The sequence below is a fragment of the Cavia porcellus genome, unplaced genomic scaffold (assembly GCF_034190915.1).
Source record: "Cavia porcellus strain 051 isolate PalLab524CR breed Dunkin Hartley unplaced genomic scaffold, mCavPor4.1 scaffold_3, whole genome shotgun sequence".
NCBI lineage: Eukaryota > Metazoa > Chordata > Mammalia > Rodentia > Caviidae > Cavia > Cavia porcellus.
In genome coordinates this window covers 64,483,277-64,511,269 of record NW_026947486.1, presented here as the reverse complement: position 1 = coordinate 64,511,269, position 27,993 = coordinate 64,483,277, and the positions used below count along the sequence as shown (strand labels likewise).

General features: G+C 34.7%; 1 protein-coding gene and 1 pseudogene across 1 annotated transcript in view; both read right to left on the bottom strand.

Annotated features, from left to right (window-relative positions):
• The window catches only part of Il1rapl2 (interleukin 1 receptor accessory protein like 2), a 1,287,414-nt gene that overhangs the window by 203,522 nt on the left and 1,055,899 nt on the right, over positions 1-27,993 (bottom strand). The gene's annotated exons all lie outside the window — the stretch shown is intronic.
• Positions 266-3,390, bottom strand: LOC106027146 (TP53-binding protein 1-like; annotated as a pseudogene).

Here is a 27,993-nt window from a genome sequence, read left to right as displayed (position 1 = left end):
CAGCAACCTATTGCTTCACCACTAAATAACCCGACTTAATAGTAGTTACCATAGTGTCTGTCTTTTTCCTTGAAATATTTGAATAAAACTTCATATATTATAGCTTCTCTTTCCTATGCCTTTTTACCACTCCTACACTGAAATATTTATGGAGAGGGCAGTCATGTCAGTATCTAGCAGGAGAGGGTCACAAAAGAGAACATCTTTGCGCAACACATCACACAGATTTCCATAATCAAAGATCAATATATAGTTCCAAACTCCAACATCTTCTGTGATTTTTTCCAAAGTAAAAGTAGCCACTGAATGACTATTTGGCTATAATACAGAGCCCTACACAATTGTTCCCTGGAGAAGAGGCACTAAGCCCTCAGAGGAGCCAGCAGTGTTCTGGAAAGGTATCTCTGAAGAGTGACTATGAGGCAGAGCACTAGCACCTGTATCTGTTCTTCTGATGGAATCTGATTGGGCAAAATGGATGAAGCAAAATCTGTGGGTTCTGTCTCACTGGTTTTTCCCTTGACTGTTCTGGCTCTACTCCCTGAGTTGCCATTGGTATAAGAGACTTGTCCCATTTGATGTGCTGTGAAAGATGAATGTCTTGAAAGAGAAGGAACTGATATCCCCTAGACCTGATAAACCCCCCTTCTGTGAAGGGTACAATTGAATTTCACATTGCTGATGCTCTACAATTGGTTTCTGAGGTCTCTCCATGGGTTACTTTAATGTGGCATGCAAGATGTGGCTATATGGAGGCTCAGGCATAACAAGCCTTTATTCTCCCTGGCCATGGAGTGAATATATAATCCTCAGAATCACTGATAGGTTTTTAACTACTGCCCCTCTCAGTCTGTACCATGGCATCCTATTTTCCAGGGTTCTAGTCCACTGTACTGGTGCACTGCTCATATGCATTCCTAACAGTCTGTGCTGCTGCTGAGTTTCTGAGACTCAGAGGAAATGTTCCATGGTTTGGATTCTTATGTTATGTTGGGTAGGACTTCCAATGATGGCCCTACTAACCTTTTCTGATTGGCATCCCGTTGTTCTTTCTAGCTTTCCTGTACAGCTATCTACATTGCTTCTTCTTGAGGGCTGGATGCGCTTTTCTGGACCTCTGCTTCAAGACAGGAGAAGCGGGGTCCTCAACTAGACCAACAGTCTCAACAGAGTGTTCACTTTACCTAATCCTTTTCTCACTTCCAATCTTTCTTTCTTCTTTTCTTCTTTAGTGCTTGGAAAATGAAGCAAGTTCCCCCTGCTGGGGGCAAAGGGAAGAGTCTCACCTCAAGCTTTATCTTCTTGTTGGGCTTCACAGATACAGCTAAACACAGACAAGATCTTCCAGGAACTGGTAATGGCCTCAGCAACAAGAGAGGAACTATTTTTATTCCATCAGTTGCAGGTTTTCCCAGGTTTAATTACAAACATTCTTCACTGGCTTCTGTTTCAGGACTGACCAGTTCCATTATTACACACAATTTCTCATTCAACTCAAGCAGTCCCAGAATCCCCCTTCTTATATTCAAGTATAGTATCATTGGTCTCTACCATATCGTCCAACATGACAACATTCGTTGCTATGGTGCTTTCTGGATAATTGCTAATGTAGGAGTACTACATATATCTGTTGGGCTCCAATTTTAGATGCCCAATAAAAGTTAGGGCTCACAAGTCAATGGTGGAATAATATCACCTTCTTCAGCTAAATTTAAATGAAATAGGGTTTCATTAGAATTTCACATAAGTTCTGTGAAACATGGACAAAGGTTTCTGGGTCTCTCCACTTGAGCCTAGCTGCAGTGCATTGGCCATTTTGGAATCTTCTGTTAATGAATTATCAGTTTTCTCTTGAAGTTGGTCTGCTGAATCTCCTGGTCAGAATTGGGTGGTTCATTTGCTTTTGCTTAAGGTAAGGGAAGCAGTGCTTAATCTTCCTCCAAAGGTTCCTTTTCTGTAGTACCTGATTTCATATTTCCCTCATATTTTGTATTCTTCTCTTCCCGGGGATCTGATCCATTCTCAGTGCATTATTCTATTTCTGTAGCAACATCCTCCCAAGACTGAGAATATAAACATTTCTCCACTCCCTCCAAAGTTTCACAAGAAACATCATCTCTGGGATATGGCTTCTTTATATCTACAATTAAAACATTTTAATTCTCCGAATTAGGTTCCTCCCAAGCTTCTTGATCATTATGTTCTGAATCTTGTTCAAGTATTGGTAGTTTCTTGGGGGAATCAATACCAATCCCACTGTTTTCAATTTCCATACTTTCTAAGCATTCTTGTTTGGGACTTTCCTTTTGAAGACACAATGCTTGCTACTGAATTTCAATCAGAGAAATATGCAATGGAACATTCTCCATATTTTTTCTTTGGGTTCCTCTCCATGACTTTCACAAGGAATCCCAGGAATCTTTTCTACATCAGACCCAAAAGACTCCTCCTCTGCATGATATTCTATAACTTCCGTAATTTTCTTCTGATCTAAGATGCTAGAAAGTGTTTCAGTCTCAGTAGCTAGAGAAATAATTGCATGACCCCTTGAATCACATTGAGATCAATACATATGTTTTCTGCTATAGTTCTTTCTCTACCTTTGCAACCATGTATAAAATACTGATGTGATCTCTGTTTTTTATGTCATCTCCTTTTGTTTTGTCATCAATCTGACTCAGTTCTGCTTGACCACCCAGTTCTAGATTCATGAGGATACTATCATTTTCAGCAGGAACAAGTTTAGTATTGAGAACTGGAGACAAGCATTCAGTATCCTCCCTTTGTGTGTTTTCTATATCTTTATAATTCCTGTGAGAACTCAAGTTCTCTATCTTTAGGGACTATATATACTTACTTACAGAAAGCAGCAATTTGCATGAGGCCCTGTCAAACACAGACCAAGATGCTCAGTAGAATTCTATGATTCAATATTCAAAGTTTTAGAATAATTGAGTCAAAGATGAAATTTTCAAATGTCTTCCCATCATTTGAGCATTCTTTCTTTCCAAACTTGTTGACACAATAAAAATATTTTGGGAAAACACATGCTGTGATAGGATAGGAAGGAATCCAGGCATAAAGACAAGTGTGCTCTGAGACACTATTGTTGAATTTTTGAAGATATAATATACTCAGGAGAGGTATATTTTTAATTGTACTGGTTTATCAACTTGGAGTTTTCTATAAAAAATTCTCAGATAACACTGACATATCCACTCACTCATTTTTTCTCTCCTCTTGTTCAGTGAGACTACTAGAAATGATACAAGAGATTGGAAAGAGCAGCAAGATCTGATAAATTAGTGGAAATCCTCTACTGAACGAGAGATCTCCACTACAGAAAGTGCAGAGTGATAGCAGGTGCGGAAGCCCATGAATATCCAACATTCTCCCTTAAAGGAGAAGGAGCTGTTTTATTTCCCTCATTGAACAAATATTGCAGTATTGAAAAAAATCTCAGCTTCTGTTAATTTCTGAATACTGCATCCTCTGGGAGAATTCTGGGACCTCAAAATCCAATAGTGATGAGGCAGGATTTTCAGCATCAAGGGAGTATGTGTTATCAAATGAAATATATTCTTCCACTTCTTTGTCCTGTTTCAAATCTTCTTACTTCTCCTCCCCCATAGAAGGAGCAGATCCCAGTGATATTTTCAGACTACTGTTTGTGTTGTTCAGCTGGGGTAACTGTTTATTGATCTGACTGATGGAATCACATGTATCCAAATGAGAATAATCCAGAGAATATACAGCCTTGATTTCTTTCAAATGTTCACTGAACTCACTATTACTGTCTCTTTGTTCTTCTACAGCTGTTTGTTCAGGATTGGACACAATATTGAACACAGAGTTGTTTGGATATTTTGGGGTTTTTTTGTTTGCTTGATTTTTGTGAATTGGTAGATTTGGATGGTGTCAGGAAAGCCTACCAAAGCAAGAACCAGAATTAGGTTCTAGAACCTTGCTTTCAGGCTGAGAATTTTCAACTATCTTGAGGAGAAAAATCTGAATCCATCGGACTTCCAGTAAGGCTCATCTCATCCCCAAGTATCCCAGCAGAAAGACTCACATGCTCAGCTAGAGATCTTGGCACTCTTTCTAGGTTTCTGTATCTCTATTCTCAGGTCCCCTTTTGCTACTGGAGCCACCAGCTGTGAGGTCACCCTCTTCCTGTAGCCTTTGGTTTTAAAGAAAAAAAAAAAAAACTAACATTATCTTGATTGATTTGATCAGTTCTTTCCAAAGGTCTGTAAAGTCCAAATAACTTTACTCATCACTGTTAAAGGTACATAATGCAAATGAGTAGTGAACAAAACAAAACTAGTGTATCTGGTTCACAAAGGGCTGAGGCATGTTCTTTAAAAGAGGAGAAAAATTATTATTCTACATGTAAAAATCCCAATAACTTTCCAGATAAAAGAAACACACAAATATTTATTCACTGAAGAGGAAAACTAAATATTCCTTTTATTTGAAGGGTGAGCAGGGAAAGGATTGTGCAAGATACTGCTGAGAAGGACATTTGGAGTTTATCTATGTACCATCTGATCAAACAGGACTTCCAAGAGCCAGATTTTATGTAAAGAGGTAGGTGAGAATTCCTCTGAGGTGTGACTGAGAGCTTCTGAAAGAGTATTTTGAGTCTTCTGCTCTGGCCATAAAGGAATAACTAGCCCTGGAATTAATCTCTCCCTATATACATCTAATGAAGAGGATAAAAGATGAGAAATAGTGGTTTTCAATTTTACAGGACTTAAATCTGAGAGAAGAAAAATAAACAAGATAACATTGATAACATTATTCAAGGTTTCTGCCAAAGGTCATTTTTGAATTTCAGAGTAGGGCAGGGAGAACCCAAACTAAACAAGTCAGTTTCATTAATTTGAAAAGACAAAGATTGAAGTTTGAAGAGGCTGAAGAAGTTATTTGCAAAGTAGAGAATTAGAGAAACTGAAACTAATATAGGAAATAGTTTCACCAAAATATATGCTATCCTCATATCTTTGTCATAATATTAAACTGTATACTCTATGAGTAAAATTATAAGACTGGGCAAAGAATAATTTTGAGGGAGCTGTAATGTAAAGCTCACATAAGACTAGGAAAACTGAGTTTTGATCATGCATCGTGGAGAGGCCTCATTGAGTGCCTAATGATAAATATAGAATGCAGAAGAGTCTACCTAAAGGAATTAAATACATGACCAACTAGGAAAAACTCAGCCAGTTAATATAAAATTGATAGAGAAGATAATGACCATATAAAGACTTATCAGAGGAGCTGGGGATTTAGCTCAGCGGCATTAGCTCCTGCCTTGCAAGCAGGCAGTCGTGAGTTCAATCCTTGGTACCGATAAAAAGGAAAAAGACAAATAAATAAATAAATAAATAAATAAATAAATAAAAAACATAAAGACTGATCAGAGCTGTTACAATTATGATCAAAAATTTAAGGAAAACATGAAAATAGAAATAAGAAAACATTTTTAAACAAAGTAAAAATGCCTGAAGGTCAAAAGATAAAAGCTTTACTGGATAGCCTTAACATAAGTTTAAATATTGCACAAGAAAAAAAAAAAGATGAACATTAAACCAAAATACTATCATGGCATTAAGCAATAAATACATCCCAACTGAACCATACCAAGAAAAAATCTGAACAAATTAAATAATCAGTGACATATAGAACAATGTCTAAGAGTCTAATACATGTACATTTAATTGGACCTCGAGAAAAGGGAAGCAACAGAAAAATTAAGCAAAGAAATATTGGCTGAAAGAGTCCCAAATTTGACTGAAATCTCTAAACACAAATTTTCAAATGTTGATAAATTCTATGCAAATGTAAATACAGTACATCAAATATTGTTGAAAATGAATGATAAAAATTTTTAAGCAATGAGAAACATAGTAGGTTTGTTTGCCCTTAGAAATCATCATTTTTCTAAAATACTTGGCTAAAATATGAATACTTTTAGGGAGTGGAAATATTATATAATTAAAGTTATGCTGGGGAAGTATTTCAGGATTACTTAAAAATAAGACATCTCATGTAGAGCAGGGATCTGAGGGAATGAGATAAAGATTATACAAATATGAGTAAACTCTGAAGTATGAAGTAAACTTAGGAAACGTGTCACATGATATAGAAGCCAAGTTTCACCAATTCAAAGTTTAGATTCAAGATGATGATTATCTCAAGCTAGTGAGGGTCTTTGAATGGGGACTTATTATTAAAGGTAAAACATTTCAAAATTGGATAAAACCCTATAAATTTATAGAACTGGATTTATATGTTCATTACATTCAGAACAAATAAACTTACTTTTTCTTAGGCTTTGAGTTTAAAATTTCTTTACCCAAGGGATCAGTAGTAGGTTGTGTTATGGAATATAAGCCACATGGTTAGGATTTCTGCAAAGTGTTGGACATTAAGATAACAAGAAAACGTAGATTTTTCCATCCTTAACATGCTGTACTATGAAGACAAGGTATCAGCCATCTGGGATGCTTCCTGCAGGTAACCAGCTAAGGTCCAGGAAGCAACAGCCAGCCCTGCCCCTGGCCGAACACCAGCCACCATCTGGGGTGCTTCTTTCTACTGGTAGCCAGTGCAGACTGAGAAAAGCAGTAGTTAGCCATGCACCAGTACATCCGATGGCCACCACTGAAAACCCACAGCCAGCAATGACCAGGAGAAATAAATAATCATGCTTTGGAGAAATTATAGCCAATATGGGAAGTACCTAGGACCCCACTACTCACTTGTCCACAAGAACTAAGGAAAATGTCAATGCAATGAGTGTCGAAAATGAAGATGCAAAAGGCAGTCCCTGGCATCCAACACATGTAAAGCAACTCCAGGAGATGTGAACAGGGAAGAGATTGGGAGCTGCATACCACCCCCCCAAAAAAAAAAAAAACCAAAAAACAAAAAACAAACAAACAAAAAAAACTTCATGAGACTATAAAAGAAATTAGAACAGAAATACTATCTCAGGTAAAAGAAGAAATGGACAACATAATGGAAGAATTACTGACCATCTCTAAAGAACATATAGCTAAAAAAATAAAGGAGCATAGGCAAATGAGGAAAACTTTGGATGAAAAATATAAGATTTAGAATGCATTGAACATATTTAAAGAGATATCCAAGAAATTCCATTGAAATCTGGCAAAACCACTTGAATGAAACTGAAGATAGATTTTCAGATCTTGAAGACAGATTTTCAGCTAGTGATCACTAAAAGAAAGATCTCTTAAAAATAACAAGAAACTAGGATATAATAATTCAATGGCTGTAAGACAATGCAAAGAAAAATAATTTAAGAAAAATAGGTGTCATCACAAAGTCATGGGTCAATACAAATTACATAAAAAGTCTATTCACAGAAATAATAGCATAAAACTTCCCAAACATGGGAAAAGGACATGACATAGAAAAAGTGAGGTATATAGAACTCCAGGTAGCTATAACTAAAATAAATCTACACCTAGACATATAATAATCAAGATCCCAGAAATTCAACACAAGAACAGATTATTAAAAGCTGTTAGAGAAAAGAAACAGATCACCTATAAAGGAAAATCCATTAGAATCATGGCACACTTCTCAACACAAATCATCAAGTCAAGAAAATGTTGGAGTAAAGTATTTCAAGTCCTGAAAAAAAAATCCAAACCCAGATTTATGTGCTCTGCAAAACTATCTTTCAGAATTAACGAAGACACAAGATACTTCCATAACAAAGAACAAGTGATGGAATTCATGACCACCAAACAAATCCTACAAAGAATACTGAAGGACATTCTAGAGTGAGAGAAAAATGACCACAGTTCCAGGACGAGTGCCAGAGTGGGATCACTGAGCTGGGCAGACAATTGAATGGAGAGGAAAAGTAGGCAGCCAATGGCAGGAAAATAGCATAGCAGAGACAAGTCAGTGCATTTTGGCCATAACTTTTAATGCAGATGGCCTCAATTCACCAATAAAATGAAACACAGAGTGGATCAGGAGACAAGATCCACAATATGCTTTATACTAGAAACACATGTAACTAAAAAGAAAATTCATAGACTGAAAATCAAAGGGGATAAAACACACTTATGTGATGGGAACCAGAAAAATGTAGGGGTAGCTTGCCCATCAACTGCAGAATGGATAAGAAAGATATGGCACTTTTATACAATGGAAAGCTACTTAGCTATAAAGAAAGATAACCTTGAGGCTCTTGTAGGTAAATGGATACAATGTGAGATCATGCTCAGAAGTGAAATGATTAAGAGTCAAATGGGTGAACATGGTGTTGTCTCCCTAGTATAAAAACTTAAGGAATTAGTGGGATCCAAAATGTACAACAGACATGTGAAAGTGAAAAGGGAGGAAATGTTTAAAAAAGGAAGGAGGTGGTCATTGTTAATCTATTATCGTGTTTTGAGTCCCTGTGATTTCATTGTTCTGTTTAGTTTGGTTTTACTCTGTTTTGTTTTGTTTTGTTTTACTATATTTGATGGCATGTGCAGTTATTTCAAAGATAACAAAATATATTATGGTAGCTTTAATTGATTTCCTATTATATTGTTTTAAATCCCTGCATTGCTTTCATTATTTTGATTGATTTTATTCTACTTTGTTTTGTTTGATTTTATGTCTTATGATATAGGCGGCTTCCTTGAAGATAACAAGAGGCATTTTGCTAGCCATTGCTGTTTTCCTACTACCTTGTTTTGAAGTCCTTTATTGCTTTCATTGTTTTGTTTTGATTGGTTTTATTCTGTTGTACTTTGTTTGATTTTATTATGTCTGATAGTACGAAGAGTTATTTTGAAGACAACAGGTGGCATTATGGTAGCCAAAATTGATTTCCTTTTATCTTGTTTTGAGGTCCTGTATCATGGCCATTGTTTTGTTTTGATTGACTCTATTCTGTTTCATTTTGCTTGGTTTTATTCTCTTCAAAATTAAAAAAAATTAAAAAACAAGCTATCAAAATAATATCACATATATTGAGTAAATTATTCATTTAAATAAAGATATATAGGATAATATTTTTTCTCAATGTAATCATTTAGAAAACAATTTTTCAGTTGACAAAGCATTATAATATTATGAAACTGAAATATAAAACAACAGAGTACATAAAATACAATTTTTTTGTCTTTTTCTTTTATTTTTATAGGTACCAGGGATCGAAATCTGACTGCCTGCTTGCAAGGCAGGTGCTTATGCCACTGAGCTAAATCCCCAGCCCCATAAAATACAATTTTTAAAAGGAAAGTAGACCAAGAGATGGAGGGATGATGTAAGGAAGGAAAGGAAAGGGATGGAGATGAAAAAAGAATTACAGTGCATTACATACGTGCACCAAATCTCCACAATGCATGTAATCTCTAAGTACTGCAAATATGGACCAATAAAATTAAAAATACCAAAAATAATAAAAAGTTAAACATAGTAGAAAAAAGTTTTAAATTGAATATCATTTCAACAAATGATGTGACCCATCATTAACATGTTGAAGACATGGAAAAACTACAATGTATACTTAAATTGTTATGGATATATATCTGTTAAAGTAACTCTGGCTGCCATGGCAGTTAAGGCAAGAAATACCAATGGCTTACACCATATAAATATATTTCTCACACTTTCTGAGACCTAGGCTTTGCTACCTTCAACATAAGGGTTTTGACATTATTGCAGTATTTAGCATCTAGCCAGTAGACAGAAAAGAAGAGAGGACAGGATTGCCTAGGAAAATTATATAACCTATGCCCGAAAGTGGCTTGTATTATCTTTGTTTATATTTCACTGAACAGAAATTCAGTCATATGGCCAGATTTATGTTTAAGGGAAACTTGTGTGTTCTAGTTAAGGGAACAGAGTTCAATGAGCAATTAAACTATGTCTGCTACAAAATACAATATTAGTGAGAGAAATGGGGGTTGGGTTTATTACCAAGAAACCTTGTCAGAAGTTTAAAAATAATATCATAGTAAATACCTACTATGAGTCAGGTAGCATATTAAACATTAGAAGTATAGCAAAACTACAATTAAGTTATTACCTGTCTTTGTCACTTTTGTTGCTGAGACATCCACCTTTCAAAGGAGGAAAGTTGTTTTGGCTGTCAGTTTGTAGTGGTTTCATTCTACAGTCAGCTGTCTCCAAGGCAAAGCAGCATGTTAGAGGTGCATAGCAAAGAAAAAGCAGCTCATGGTATGGGATGGGAAGCAGAGAGAGATCAAGGGAAGAGGGAAGGAAATATACACTTCCAGGCCATGCCTGTACTGACACACCAGGCTTACCTCCCATATCACATTTAGCTATAAACTCAACAGTGAACTGTTCCACTGATGAGTATCATGCACCTATAATTCAATAATCTCCCCTAAACCCCACCTTTTAGCACATGAGGCTTTGGGGGGACATCTAGATATAAACCATAACACTGTTCTTTATCTGTTCATGGTTTGCTGAGGGAAATTAACACCTGCTAAACTTTGCCACTCATAATAATATATATATATGGGAGAGATAAGTGCAGGGAATCAAAGACCTTGTTTCTAAAGGTGATTCTTATCATTTACCACTCCTTTAATCTTTAGCTCAGGAGAGATGACAGTTTTCATTGAATATTAAGGGAACATGAGCCAAACAATTAGGGAGAAGCAAATTTATAACTTTTATCACTTCCTTACTGCATTATGATTATTTTTATTTGCAGCTCAGCAGTTCTATAGACTTTTATGGAGCTGAATTTGTGATTATTTAACACTCACTAAGAAGTCTGCTTTTTGTTCCTTACCAACTTTTTAAAAACAAATGGAAAGAGAATTTTTGCTAACTAGTGAGCAATTTGTCTTTAGGTCTGCTGTCTTGAGGGGTGTTGCTTCACTTAAATGTCCACAGTTGGATGAAGCCATGAGACTAATGAAATTGCTTTTATAAATAAATGGTGGTTCTCAAAGTCAAAAATCCTTTTATTTTCATTATAAAAGAATGAGCTGTCTGTGAAGATTGGCTACCAATTTTTTGGTAAAATGCATTAATCTTTCTTCCATTTTGCTAATGTAAGTGATGCTTTCAGAATAATCCTACAGGTAAGCATTTCAGAGATAAATAGGATCTTGAAATTTTCAGTAAGATATTCTTTAAGGCATTTTCTCCATTTCCCTAGCCTGAGGTTGTAGAACAAACTTTATGTTGGGTGTCAGGAAAAAAATCTGAATCATACTTTAGTGCAGTGCTATAAGAAAATGTAGAGCACATGTGTCAATTCAACCTGGCTTTACTCTAGTTTCTGAATTTGCAAAGTATACTAAGTAGGACCAGTCACATATATATGTGTACATGTATGCATGTGTATAAAAGTACACCATGAGCATTTACCAGAATATATAATATTTCTTTTAGCATAAAATTATTACAAAAGTGATATAATTTTAATATACAGGATTCAGTAAAATAAAAATAAAAAGAAAAATTATTTAATTCTAGTTTGGACAGAAAACCACTGTTTGGACTATAGATTCGCAGACTTTCTGTCTCAAAGTAAATAGTACAATCTTTGTCCCTCAGTATCTCTGGGATAATACCACGCATTTTAAAAATCTCTTTTCTATTTTGCTAAAGTACATCTTATTTTGAAAAACCATCAGCAAGCAGCTAAGGGAGCACTTTTTTCCACTATTAGTATTAGATACATCATCCATTTTTCAATTTGAAAGATTTTATATACTTACAACAAAAATAAAAAGAGCATCCCAATGAGTTCTATTTCTCTATAAGGGTATACCTAATTGGTTTTCTAACTACTGCTTCAATATATTCTTTCCCTTATTCTTTACACGTCTAACCCTTATGTCACTTCTTCAATTAGACTTGCTCTGACCCCTTCTTTCAGACTAGTTTGGGTAATTCTAATATATTGTGTGGTTTCCTCTACTTCTTCAATGCATACATAATTTTTAAAGATTATTTTCTTATTTATTATATGTCTTTCTATAGTAAATTATGTCATTACAGCAAAAATAACATGTAACATAATCATTATGTTTTTCTAAGCTGTTTGGTACTTTTAATTGTATGATTGTTTGCTGGAAACTATAATGGTAGATCTATGTTTGAATGAAAAACTACTGCAAATGAATAGAAGCCACAAGGATTCATATTTTGACTATGATGAAAAATGCTATCTATATAGTACTAAATTTATTTTTATTGGAGAAATTCAGGCCAAAAATGGAGTCACAAGAACAAGGTTTGAGAAATACTTAAGAGACATAATTTTTTCCATTCTTACATGCACAGTGACTTTTCCATCTCTCTGATGAAGAGATACAGTGTGTTTACCCTTTTGAAGATAAGTTTGGTCATGTAACTTGCTTTAGTAATGAAATATTAACAAACAATACAATTAGGCACTAATTTTCATGACATTAAAACTTGACCATTATTGAGACAGCATTCTACCACTTGGAGTTTAGAATAATGTTCTTGAAAATGAAAAACTATTTGGAGAAAAATGCAGCCAACATATAATACCCAGTGCTTTAAATATATTATATTCATTGACATAGTTAATAGGTAGTCTTAACTATTTGACATGTAAGTGAGGCCATATTAGAACATTACTATATAATAAATCCACCAAAAACCAGTCACATAAGTGAACCCAGTTGAAAACAGAAAACTGCCTTGTTAAACTTTGCCCAAATTGGTGACCCATCAAATAATAATCAGTAAGATGCTGTTTGTGTAAAGCTACTAGTTTTTGAGAGGGTTAATTAGATAGCATTAACTTAGTGCATCAGAAAATGCTGCAGAAGTTCTTTCAGCAAGAGGCAGAGAGATTTACTGGTTGACTTTATATGGTCCTTTCATTGTCAAGAATCTATGATTATACTGAATGAATTTTTCAAAAACTTAAATGTCATTTCAAGTAGCTATCAAGTATCTTTGTATTAAAATATACTATAGATGACATTTATTAATTTTTGCATGGCATTTGACATAATCATTTAAATATTTATTTTGAAAACTCATATAATTTTAAATACAGTCTCTAAATCCTTCCTAGCAAGCAAAATCACCTATGCCGAAATCTGTCTTAGGCTCTGTTCTGTTTCTTTATTTTCAGACTGCACAAGATATAATTCACCTATAAAAGACAAGTGAAATATGTACTGCCTTGAATTGCTTTAATGTTGTTCAAGAGGGACTCAAAAAGAAAATTAACTGCCATATGTTGCTTCATTCAAAGTATCAGATGGGTAATAATAAAACAGAAAATATATAAAATAATTTACCACAGTTTTAGGACCATATGTTCAACTTCACTGACAATAATCAATGATAATATATTTCAGAAAATAGAAGTAGAGAAAGTATAATTCAGCTCATTATATTGGATGTCAGACTCCAAATCATTTGAAAACTTCATAGTCATGAAGAATTCACTTTGTAACTAGAGATAACTAGACCTCTGATAAAGACAAAATCAATTACTCATCGGGCATATTTTTAATACAATTTAAGTTTCTTCTCCATCAAAGAGGAGGCTCTAAGCTCCTAGTTTTCAGTACACTCTCCCAGATGCACCAGAATTCTTGCAGATTCCTCCTTCTGACTGTACCCATCCATTTATGTGCTTAGCCTATAACTGTATTGATAGGCCGCAGATACTATTAGCATTACAGAACTCTATAGAATTTCTTCAAACATTAGAAACCCTAGAGCTGCCTTTCTTATTTTTCCTTCTCCATCTTTCTATTTCAATGATTTAATTGTAATGCTACTACTTTTTTTAGATGTCTGATTTAATGACTACACATGAAACTCTATGAGGGTTTGTGAAAATGTGATGGAGTATTGAGTTGAGAAAACATGTATTTATTTGATTCTTATAAAATACATAAATGATAAAGGAATGAGTTATAAAATGAATTAAAAATTCTATGTTAAAGCATTCCATGTACATTCCACGAATATCTTTGGTAAAACAAGGTGCTGTGTTACGCTTTAGATCTATTATACTCTCTAAAATGTGGAAGGTGAATGAGACATGGTACAAATTGTATTCGTCAGTGTAATAGTATATTGATGAGTTCCTAGTTGACCTTCTGTTTAGAGGTGGGGCTTGGTGGGAAAATTGGATTATCAGGGGTGTGACCAGGAAGGGTTTATTCTTGTTGCATATTACTCTCCTCCCTTTTTTCTTTACTTCCTGATCCCCATGAATTGAGCAGTTTCCTCTATGTTATTTTGGTATTCTGTTTTTGCTTTGGAGCTGATTTATCATGGACTGAAACCACTGAAACTGTGAGCTAAAATAAACTACTTCTTTTTAACTTGTGGAAGTCAAGTATTTTATTCCAATTAAATGAAAGCTAACTAATTCAGAAAATTGGTACTAGGAGTGTGGTCATTTCTGTGACTGTACTTGACTACAATATTTCCTCCAAAATAAGACCTAGGCAGAAAATAAAGCCACTGCATGGTTTTTCAGGATACTTGTCTTTACAATATGGCCTGTAAAGACCATATTTAAAAGATTTAAATTTACAACAGGGACTCCACTGGCAATTGGACTAGAGATCACGTATGTTATCCTCTGGTAGAAAATTTCTCTAAATTTTGCCTATGCCCTGAGGTTTTGAGAATTACTGACATTAAGAGTGCCAGACTAATTAATATGCTAGAGGAAATTTTAAGGCAGTTCAAAGTTCAGGCTTTAGCATAAATATTGCTGGCTGCTTTTAGTCACATCCACATTTAGAATCAGGGACAAAGTTCAAGGTGTGAAAAGTTTGCAGCTTTTTCGGAAAGGAAATGTCTGTCAAAAAATTGGCAAAGAGAGGATGGCTACTGTAAAGATTAGCATTACAAAGAAGACAAATATTTTTTTACAGAGGCAAGAACAAGACTCCTTGAGGGCATTTTAGAAATCAGCAAGACCCAACTCACTGGAAACTCAAGGATGCAACTGTTAATCTCTCATTTAAGAAAAGTATTCCTGGGATACTTGCTCATCAAGGGCCATCTGGAGAAGTATCCACAAACTCAGATATCCATGTGCTCAGATGCCATTGTACCTAGGATCCAAGGGGCCTGGCTATTACTCAAAATTGGTGGTAGAACCTAGGATCATCCATGAACAAATGGCTGGTTTTATAGGCATGTAAAGTGTAGGAGTTATGGAGTCATGGAGGGTTCCACCCATGCATCAGCAGGCCTAGGATATCAGGCAAAACTGTGAAACAGAGTTATTGTCAATGGCAGGAACTCATAAGAAGGCAATGCATGAGTCAATGAGAGTGAAGCTAAATGTGCAATGGAGACTCAAAAATGTTGGAGATGTCAGAAACCTGGAACATCTGCTGAGGAGAGCCATAGGCAATGAGAAAAGCCAGCCCAAGAAGAGAAACTATGTGAGGTATTACCAGAGAAGCATGGGTGTCCAAGCTCTCACTACAACTTCCTGTGAGTGGTAGACATAGAAATATAGGATTTAGTTCTTTCCCTGCTGGATTTCAGTCTTGTTTTGGTCTGATTTCTTTCTATTCCACTATTCTTGCATTTTCAAGTGGGAATGTTTACCCTGTATCATTGCATGTTGGAAGCATTTAACTTCTTTTTAATTTTTATAAGGTCTCATAGCTAACAAGTTGTCTTACATATCAGAGAGACTTTGGACTTGAACATTTTAGACTCCTGAAGCTAAGGCTTTGGAAATTCTTAGGGATGTACCAAATGTATTTTTTGGGAACCAGAGTGATATGCTATGATCTAGATATAAATATTTGCCAAAAGTCTGTTTTAAAGGTGATTGGATCTTGGGGACACAATACTCACCAGCAGATTAATCCATTGATGAGTTCATAGCTGACTATGCTGGTAAGTATTGAGCATATTTGGAAGAGGCGGGTTATTCAGAATGTGATCTGTAATTATATAATCTTGTTCCTGGCTCTTCTCCTATCTTCCCATTTTTCTTTCTGGGCACCAGGCAGAGAACAATTTTCTTCTGCCATGTAATTCTGCAATGACATTTCTGCCTTGGAGCCAGTTAACCACGAACTGAACCTATGGAAACTGTGATTCAAAATAAACCTGTCCTCTTTTAAAATGTGGTTGGCAGATATTTTGACCCAGTGACAAGAAAATTGATGTATACGTGCATATATTCATTGAGCTTCATGAGTTCCTTTTTATTTTATTTCATGTTTGTTTTATCCTATTTCACAGATAAGAATTTAGTCACTTAAGAAACATAGAGGCAAATTAGGAGATGGGAATTTTTGTTCTGGTTGAATGTGGTACTTGGAAAGTCCTTTTCCCATAAGAAAAATATTGAAATATGTAATTATTTAAAGAATATGGACATAAACATCCTGATAACCATTTGTTTTGACAAATGGATGATGAAGTTCTTATATTTGAGTAAGAACAGTGGAAAACTAGTGCTAAGGACCTCCTCCTTGTTCTCTTCTTTCATCATAGCTAAGTCAGAAAATTCATGTGAATGTGGCAGGCCATAAGAATTAGAAACTTCTGCTTTTATCAAAGGAGGCTCACTTGACTTGTAAAGGAGAGCATTAGTGAAAATCACATCCAGCAGTGTTGTTACTGGAAGTGATGATCTTAGAGACAAGTAGGTGAAAAGACCAAAAAAGCTCTATTAATTCAAGACTGTAGTCATGTTTGGACAAACATACCTCTTAGGTTCCAGAACCCATGTATTCAGTGTAAAAGGATAGGAAAATGCATACCATCCAAAAGATGCACAGAACATTTTTATAATTATAAAATATATTTTTATCTTATATGTAATATTAAATATAGAAAATATAATAATAATAAATGCATATGAATAAAATATAGTTATAAAATTCATAAAGCAAAAATAAAATAATTGAACATGGATGTTTCAATTGAATAGTAATGTTTAAAGCTTTAAATAAATGATTTGTAATGATACATGGACAAAAACAAAAGAAAATAAGACATAACCAATACTGTCAATTAACTAACATAGAACTGTCTACTCCGTGACTAGAGAACATAAATGAATTAAACATACATGAAAAACTTTCCAGGGTAGATTACATGGTAGGCCATAAAACAGGTCTCAATTTTTGCTATTTATTTTAGAATTAAACTCATTTTAATTGGTACATGAAATTGTACATATTAATGGAATTTAATATAAGGTCCAATACATGCATGAATTGTATAGTGTTTAATAAAATTAAACATATCCATATCTTCAAATATTTATCCTTTCTTTTTGGTAAAACCTTTAAAACTCTTTTATACACTTTTTTGAAATGCACAGTATTTATTTTTATCTCTGTTTAGCCTATTCTATAATAGCACAATAGAACTTCCTGCTTCAATCTAACTATAACTTAGCTCCTATTAATAATACTTTCCCAATTTGATCCCTTATTTTTTCCAAGCCCCTTGTAACCTAACTTCTATGAGATCAACTTACTTAAAAGATTTCTCATGTAAGTGAGATCATATGTACTTGTTTTTGTGTTCCTAGAAGTCTCTCTTTTCTTCTTCTTCTTCTTCTTCTTCTTCTTCTTCTTCTTCTTCTTCTTCATCTTCATCTTCTTCTTCTTCTTCTTCATCTTCTTCTCCTCCTCCTCCTCCTCTCTGTCTGTCTCTCTGTCTCTCTCTCTCTCTGTGTCTCTCTCTCTCTCTCTCTGTCTCTCTCTCTCTCTCTCTCTCTTTCTCTTTCTCTTTCTCTTTCTCTCTCTCCCTCTCCCCTCCACCCCCATGTAGCTCTGAGGATTGAACTCAAACATTTACATTTAACTTCATCCCTAATTTTTGTGAAAAAATTATTTTTAAATAGGGTCACACCAAGTTGCTCAATTCCCCAGGCTGGAATTGAGCCTGAGATATTGCTGCCTCAGCCTCCCAGGGTACTAGAATTACGGTCATGTGCCAGCATGCCTAGCTTTTATATGTCTCTTTGACTTATGGACTTCATTTACTTTGGATATATACCCACCAATGAGAGAGTTCTTTTTCATTTATTTGAGGACTTTCCATACTTTTTTTCATAATGGCTGTACTAATTTACATTATCAATAACAGTATGCAAAATTTCTCTTTCCTACACATCCTCACCAGCATTATTATCTTTTGTCATTTTGACAATAATCGTTTAATTGGAATGAGTTAATAGCTCATGGGAGTTTTGATTTGAATTTCCCTAATGTGTTAGCTTTTACAGTACTATAATGAAATATCTAAAACAAATAATTTATATAGATGAAATACTTATTTACCTTCTGGTTCTGGAGGTTACAGGCAGGAACGGGTAACCCTAAAGTTTTAGGCATAGGCCAGCTTACCAGTTAGCAATGTTGGAGAGTGTGTGACAACAATAGCTGTGTAGCAGAGAGATTAAGATACTAGGGTCCCACAATATATTTCAAGAGCATTCCTCCAAGGGCTTAAGGACATTAAATTAGGCCCTACCTCCCAAAAGTTAAAGAACCTGTGAATAATTCCACCAAGGACAGTAAGTCTTTATCACATGGAGCACAGGGAGACACATTAAGAGCTTTCTACGCTTGGCCCCCAACAGTTCACACCCACCTCACAATACAAGATACATTCATTCCAAATCAGAGCTTTCCAATGTGTTAACAGTTCCTGCATTTATCAAAAGTTGAAGTCCAAAGTTTCCCTAAGACACAAGGCAAACTCAGGGCAAATTGGTTGTATTAGTCACTTTTCAATTGCTGGGACAAACTAACTGATGACTATAATTTAAGGGAAGAGAAGTTTATTAGGTTCAGAAGATTCAGTCCATGATTGATTTGCTTAAAGGCAGAAATGGCATATTACACGGCGATAGTAGAAGAATGCTTCTCAATCTATGGCAGCAAGTAATAAAAAAGAAAAGTGAGGAGACAAGGAAAATATATTCACTTTAAGGTTATTCTTCCAGTATCTCACATCTTCAAACCAAACGTAATTCCCTACAGCATATTTTATGATGGACTCATTAATGGGTTAATCCACCAATCTCTATAGCATCCACATGATCCAATTACTTTTGAAAAGCCTCAACTCTGAATTGAGTTTTTGGGGAAATTTAAGCTCTAAACAATTAGGCTATGAGCCTGTGCACAAATCAAAATGCAAATTATATATATGAGATTCAGTGCTGGGATAGATACAGAGTAATGTTGCTATTCCAAAATGGAGAAATAGAAAAATACAAAGACAAACAAGAGTGAAACATAATGGTAAAGACTATGGATATGCAGAGCATACTGTGGCAAGATGTGGTTTTTCAATAGCTTGAAAATCTTTGCTTGTATGACTTTTTGATTGCAGCCCACATGACTTCATATTAGCTTGGCTCTGCACACTAAATGAGCTTTCCTTACTTAGCACTGGATGTTGCTGGTAGCTCTACCTTTCTTAGGTCTGTATTGCAGCTTCATTTGCAGAGCTTCACTGCAATTGCCTCATTAAGGTACTTAAGGAAACTATGACTCCAGAGAACACTGCTATGATTCCCAGACTTTACTTTAAAATCTTCTTGGAAACCATTCTGATCCTACAGATCTTGAATTTTGGATGCCCACAAAGACAGCACCTTATTATGATGCCAAGGTCTGTGAATAACACGAAGGCATACTCCAACTATGTCTGCATCAACCAGAGTATTTTAATGGCTGACGATAAGGCACTAAATCTTGAAGTGATACTAATTTTGTCGGACTCTGTGAAATGATGTTGTCTCTCTAAAGCCCCCCCCAAAAAAAGTTTATTACTATACTTTCAGTCTTGCATGGGTAGCATAGTCCTAAAGATTTCTGATAAGCCCTAAATGTAAACACAAAGTATTTGGTTTCTTTTCATTGCCATTAGCCTCTTCCATAAACCTCAACCTCCATGACCACACCCTTCCATGAGTTATATTCAAAATATATAGTGAATATTTAAATTTTAAAAATCACTATAAAAGAAACATTAACATTCATCTTTCTCAAACACTTCTGAAGCTGTTCTGGATAAGTGTCTTTACCAAATGTGACAAAAAATTTGGTGAATGCTACAGACAAGTGTCATCCAATGAAAATGCAGGGTTGTAAAATATTTTGGTGTCTTTATCCACTTTATTTACTGAATCTGGCAGGATACAACTTATTTTTCCCTAATTAAAAATGAAAGATAAATATTTTGAATCAACTCAGGGCATTGAGGAAGCCATAACAGTGCAACCAAAGATACTCAAGAAGGAGGACTTCCAGAACTGATTCAAAAAGCGGCAAAAAAAGATAAATGTTTTTAAAGAAATAAGGAGAACTTAGAGGAATTCATGACAATGTGTCTTATAATGTAATATTTTTTAAAAAAATTTAATCAATTATTCAATAATTTGATCATATCTTATACTTCCTTTTGAGCCAGGTTTGAACTTCCCAAATTTTTCTTCTTTGATATTTTTTCTCCTGATTCACGCTATAAATTTAGCTTCAAAGTCAAATGATGTCCATGATACAGTGCAAATGATTTGCTGTCTTTAAATTTCCTCAATCACATGAACTATTTCATCACCTCAGCATTCCAAGTATTCCCAGGACATACATAAAATTCAACCAAATTCTTTTGCCATTGTGGAATCACAACAGCTTTTTCTGCAAATAGTACAGTCCTCATTTCCATCTGAAATGTCATCAGCAGTCCCTTCATTATCCACATTTACATTAGCATTCTGGTCTTCTGATCTCCCACCAGAATCACCTGTTAAGCTCCACTTATAACAGTTAGGCTTTCTCTAGCTTTCTCCTCCAAAATCTCATAAATATCTTCTACAAACTAATTCCAAATGTAGTTGCACATCTTCAAACATATAGTTATAGTATGAACCCAATACATAGTATGAATTTTCTATACTGTGTTCTATTACTACAGCAAAATACATGGGGATATTAATTTATATAGAGATGTTTTAAAATGTCCATGCTTCCAAAATAATCTATGGATTCAATATAATCTTTATCAAATAACCAATAACCTTCACAGAACTAGAAAAAAATTTCAAAGTTCTTAAGAAACTGTGGTAATCCCCAGATAGCTAGACATCTGCAAAAAAAGAAAAAAAAAAAAAAAAAGAAAAAAGCAAGAGTTATTACACTGACTTCATAATACACTAAAAGAAAAAAAAACTGTAACAATCAGAACAGCATGGTATGGGCACAATAACAGAAACATAATACCAGTGGACAAGAATAGAGAACATAGTAATAAAATCACACAGTCAAGTGATTTTAATGAAGGTGTTATGAATACGTATTGGAGAAAGGGAAGTCTCTTAATAAATTATGCATGAAAAATTGGTTTTGCACATGCCAAAGTGTGATATTAGATCACTACTTCTCACCTATTAGAAGAATCAGCTAAAAAATGGATTACAAATTCAAGTATAATACTTGAAACTATGGGAGAATTGTATGAGAAAAACCTCACGAATTTCTAGGACTGTCTAGGATTTTTTGGATAACACAGGAAATAAATAAAGAAAATGGAGACAATTGGGATTCAGTTGGGGTGCCATAATAAACACAAAAATTCACTCTGGATAACAGTTGTGAGTGTAAGAATTAATCTCCTATTCTGTGCTTAACTCAGAGTAGGTGTTTAGTCTTTGTGGTCTTTCCTTTCAAATATCTCAGGCTGCTCATGCAAAAAACTTCAGAGCCTTAGCCAGCTTTCTAGGTTTTATGAACTTCAATGCCATGTAGCAAATAACTTGTTAAAAACTCAGCACATCTCATATTCAGAGTATTTGCCCAGCTCTAACCTGGTATCTGTGGAAGAGGAGAACAATGTGTGAGGTATACGAAAATATCACATGTGTTCCTTTGGGATTCTTCAATTCAAAGTAATAATTCAAATATTTTTCCAACCTATTCAATGAATTGCTCCTCTGTGAATATTCAATATCCAACATATTCAGTGTGAGTTTTTTATATTATTGCCTTTCTTTTATGCTATGTCTTACAGGGTTGGACCATATACCATACTACATACTCAAGTAATTGATTGATTTTTGAATTTTTAGGTGAGCCTACTATTTACATAGAGCTTACAGGAGACATCAGGTCACTTCTTAGAAACATTCTTGCATAAGGATTTATGAACTGGGAAGACAAACTTTTTGAATTGGGAAGCAAAACTTTTTCAGATTTCTGATAATTTCTAAAATTGATCTCTTTAAGTAAACACAGCATATATATATATATATATATATATATATATATATATATATGCTTTAGAAAGCCTAGTATTTGTGTGAAGTGTGCTTGTTTGATTTTGTATTTTGTCCCATAGGCTATAGAAAATGGCTGCAAATTTTCGAAAAAGGACACGGTATGGTCAGATCTGTAATTTAGAAATATTATGATGGTGGAGGAGAAGATCAAATGGAAGATTATAAAGGACAATGTAGGAGATATTTAAATTGTTCAGGCAAGAGTTAAATGGAACTAAAACTAGAGAAGAGAAAGTGAGGAATGTAAGACAATAAAAAGTTAAGAAAAACTTCAGGGAAAAGCATAAATAAGATTTAAAAATTTATCAAATTATTTCCCTATTTAGTCCCTGTTATGTCTCAGCATTCATAAGCTACACTATCTGTCCCAATTAATGTTTCCAGATTTACTTTTCAGTAAGCATGACACATTTCTCATTCTCCAAACTTTCCTGGATAACATTCTTACTCAAGGATAACATGTACTTTTTCATTTATTCCCTTGATCTCTACATGTACAAATCTGGCCTGTCTTTGAAAGTTCACCTCAAATACCATCTGTCCACCAAATCTTCCCAATTTTCCTCCCACAACGGTGACCTTTTTACCTCCGCTTTATCACTCAACCAATTTCTATATACCTTTCACAACACTTTATCACCCAAAAAATGAAGTTCAAAAGCCTTAATAGCATTTGAAGGCTTGATACAGATTTTTTAAATGTTTATTAATATATAATGATTCATTGTGGGAACTTTGTCCATATACACAACACATCTTAGTTCTTTTTTCTCCTTCCCTTCCACTTCCATTTTTGTCAATATCAGATCCATTTATTTATTATGTAAGTCCTTATAAAGTTAATTATTATACATACTAATTAATAAGCATACTAAATGATAAAAAAACAAAACATATACAACACATACGATAAATATACTAAATCAAGGTACACATTAAATTTATTTCTCATGCTCATCTACAGAATTCATTTTATGATTTGGTCATGTGATATGTGAGTAACTTTGTCAAACCCTAAAGGTGTAACAGAGAGAAAGAAGATACATAAAAGGCTTAACTTCAAAGAGCATACATTCTCTTAGAAGTGACAGGCAAAGTCAAACAACTAAGTTAATCAAAACTTGTAGTCAGTGATGTGAAGGAAATACACTTTGAGCATATGGCAGAACAAGAACACAAAATAAGTCTTGCCCAGTCTAATTAAGGTGGTCCACAATGACATGACTAATGACCCAATCTTTAACTGAAATCCTAAAAATCAAGTAGTAAGTACATTGTAAGGTGTTTGAGAAAAGAAATTCCAACCAATGGTAATAAAGCAAAGGTACCGAGAAAGCCCTTGATATAGCCAAAGGAATTAAATAAAATTGTTAATGGTTGAGTCCAGTGAATAAGAAGAATGAGAAAATTTAATGCTGGAGAGATAAAGCTTAGGCTTCATGGGACACTGTGAAAATACTAGCTTTTCTTCAAGCTCAGTGGGAATATATTTAAGAATATAAGCAGCAGTGGAATAAGATTAGATTTACATTTAAAAACAATCATTTTTATTGTGTTGTGTACTATCCAAGTACAAAGTTATTGCCATAATTTATGCAAGAAATAATGATGGCCTAATGAAGAAATTAACAATGTAGATGAAGAGAAGAGAATCCATCGTTGAAATTGTGACAGGAGTAAGTAAGTTAGAACTTTAAGCAAAATGCAGATCACTCACATAGAAAGTAGATTTGAATAGGGAAAAATAAAGTGTTCAGTTTTTTGAAATGCCCATTTTAATAGCAAATGAAGATATCTGTGGTAATTGGACATGAATAAAGAGTTCATTAGAACAAAATGAGCTGCGGAAAAATATTTTGGAAACAGTGGAGTGTTAGTCAATTTGCATTGCCACAAGAAAATGCTTATGACAGATCAATTTAAAAGATAAAGGTTTTATTTTGTCTCACAGTTAAAGATGTCTATTCCATTGTCACTTGGCCTCATTATTTTGGTCCTGTGCAGAGGCAAAACATAATATTCAAAAGCACATAGTAGAACAAAACTTCTTGTGTTATGGTGGTTTTCAAACAGAGGGAATCAGAGGAGAGTCATAAGTTCCAAAATCCCTTCAAGGGCCTACACCAATGACCAAACTTCCTCCCACTAGGCCCCATAACCTAAAGGTTTCCAGTAGTGCTAGGCATTGACTTGGATGTAAAATATCTACCAAAGGTCCAGCCATAATCAATGAAATTTGATTGCCAAAGCCATGGAATTGAATGATAGTACATATGGAGAAAATATAGACAGAAGGGAAGCAGAAAAAACATTAAGTCCTGAAGAAATTTCAATATTTAGAAAGCAGAATAAGACAAAAGAGATTTATTTACAGCATTTAATAATAAAGGAAAACAAAATAGGAGTATGATCATGTTGAAGACAAAAGAGTACTAAAAAAAAAGTAGTTTGTTCTATATGCTAGGACAAGCAAGGTAATGGAAGAGAAAGGCCCATTGAATTTTGCATGATGAAAGGTTTTGTTGACTTCACTGGGAATATTTTCAGCTCAGTTAGGAGAAAAGAAAACAGATTGGAAATTTTTGAGAGGTAAATGGTAACTCAGATAAAGAAAGTAAATGTGGATAAATATTAGAATGAATATGATTTTGATGAGCTGCAGAAAAAGAGAATTAAAGTTGGAATATACATAGGTATATAAAGATGGGCTTCTTTTTGTAAGATGAGAGATTGGAAAATACCAAGTTAGGTTAACGTTTAAAAGAACAAGCCAATAAAGAAGAGAAAATTAATGATTTAGGACAGAAAAAAATAGCTAAAGTAAAATAATTCTTCACAAGTTTACAGGATTACACCAAAGTAAGTGAAGGTCCTTGCCTTTGATAGAAAAGGAAATAGATGTTTCCTCTTCTGTAAATGATGGGAAAATGTTTGTAGATAAACACAGGTTGATAGATTTTATCATGCGACAAATACAGATGATGACAGTCATGATGATGATGATTATGATGGTAACAAAGATTATGGTGATAATCATAAAGATAGCAAATATTCACAGGTACTTTCTATTTGTCAGGCATTACATACTATTGAGGATTGACAAGTGGTAGTCAACTGAATCAATGTAGTCCTGGATGTGGAAGGCCCACCTGAGGATTTCTGTGAACAATATGAAAAGCAGAACTGAAGAGAAAGAGAGGGTGCTGGAGGAGCTTGTCATTGCTGGCTTTCTTAATATGAATTAGGCTGTTCACAACATTGGAGGAACTTGGGATCTTGTTGTTGCTAAGAATGGCTGTGATTCACTTTGGGGGACCTCTGCTCCTTACTTTGAGCACTGCTTTTTGGCTCTGGGTAAGTTGTTGAGCTGTTCAGTCTCCTGAAGAAGTTTATCATGCTGACTTTCCTAATATGAACTCTTCTGTTTTCGTCCTTGGAGGAGCTTGGGATCTCTCATAGCTGAGGATCACTGTGGTACTTTTCAAGGAAACCCTGGTCCTTACTTTGAACATTGCTTCCTGGCTTCAATGGAGATGCCTCAGTCTACTTGTACAGATAATTCATCCAACTGGAATAGATATTCTAGTTTCTACCACTAAGTTTTAGGCCTTCCCAGTGCAGATCCAAGAGACAGATTTGCGTGTGACATTGTTGTGGGCCCTAGGCTTCCAGTTGGACTTGTGGGAGGCATTGTCATGGGCTCTAGGTCTTTAGCTTGATTTATGCAGGACCCTGCCATGAGATCTAGGCCTTCATTGGATTCTTTAGGTCTTTAGTGTGTGGACAGATTCCCTGTACTTTTTTGGTATTTGGCTCTTTGGACAGCTATTAGAAATTAATCCTATAAATTATGTGTCTTGTATTAAACCATTTCCATTGCAAAACCTGACTGACTGCAACACATACACACACAATTGACTCAAAACTATCAGATAAGTGACCCCCAGCTGGCAGAAATCTGGACTCCTGTGTAAGGTGATTTCCAGTGCACAGAGAAGCTTTGGAACATCACTCTGAGCAAGAAAGACGCACCCAGTCTGCCAAATCCTCTGAGGTCTTACTGGAAATCCCTGTGGGCCTAACTGGGCCTTGCCAAGCAACTCCTGGGCAGAGGACAGCGGTCTGCATTAGGACTCCTGGGAGAGGTGATTTCCAGTGCACAGGGAAGCCTTGGAACATCCCTCAGAGCCAGGAAATATAGGAAAGTGACAAAGCAAAAGAGCAAAATGCAATCTCAAACCTATAGCAGATCCCAAGCAAGCCTAGGAGACATGGACAAAGAAGAAAATTTAAGCCAGACACCTGAAATGACAGCAACTGAAGTAAAGAAACAACTCCAGAAAGCTATAAAAGAACTCAGATCAGAAATAATCTCCCAGGTAGAAAAAGAAATGACAAATACAATGAAAAAATGCTGAACACATCTAAAGAAAACATAGTTAAAAAATAGAGGAACAATGCAAAAATCATGGAAACCTTGAATGAATAATATGACACAAACCCCACAAATATATGGATACTGAACAATACACCCCTGAGCAATCCATAGGTCACAGAGGAAATCAAAGAAGAAAGTAAACAATATCTACAAGCAAATGAAAGTACAAATACAACTTACCAGAACCTGTGGGCTATAATGAAAGCAGTCCTCAGAGGAAAATATATTGTAGTGAATTCCCACATTATGAAAACAGAAAGAACATAAATAAACAACCTGATGTTACACCTCAAACATTTAGAAAAAGAAGAGCAAGTCAAGCCCAAAGCCAAATCAAGGGAGGAAATTATAAAGATCAGAGCAGATATCAATGCAATAGAGATTAAGAAAACAATACAAAGAATCAATGAATCAAAGATTTGGTTCTGGAAAGAAAAAAAAAACTCAAATTCATGCAATAAAAATTAAAAGGGCAAAATCACTACAGACTCTGTGGAAATACAGAAGATCGTCAAGATTGTCAACATTTACTTCAAAAACCTCTGCTCTCATAGGCTTAATAACACAGAAGAAATGGACAGATTCCTAGAAACATATGAATTACCAAAACTGGGTCAAGAAGTTGTAAAACTGTTGAATAACCCGATTTCAATTAACAAAATTGAAAATGTAATTAAATTCTTACCAATAAATAAAAGCCCAGGTACAGATGGATTCACTGCAGAATTCTACAAAGCATTCAAAGAAGACTTAGTGCCAACACTCCTCAAACTCTGTAATCAAATTCAAAGGGAAGCAATTCTCCCTAATTCATTCCTGGAAGCAAACATTACTGTTATAGCAAAACCTGAGTGACTCAACCAAAAAAAAGAGGACTGCAGGCCAATCTCCCTAATGAACATAGATACAAAGATTCTCAATAACATATTGGCAAAAAGAATGCAGCAAATCATCAATAAGATTATACACCACCACAAAGTGGGATTCATCCCAGGAATGCAGGCATGATTCAACATATGTAAATCAATAAATGTAATCCACCATATCAATAGAACTAAAAATAAGAACCACATTATCATTTCCATAAATGCAGAAAAAGCTTTTGATAACATCCAACACTTATTTATGATAAGAAACTTACAGAAAATTGGAATTGATGGTATTTACCTCAATATTATAAAAGCCATCTATGACAAACCAACAGCAAACATCATATTAAGTGGCCAAAATCTGAAAGTCA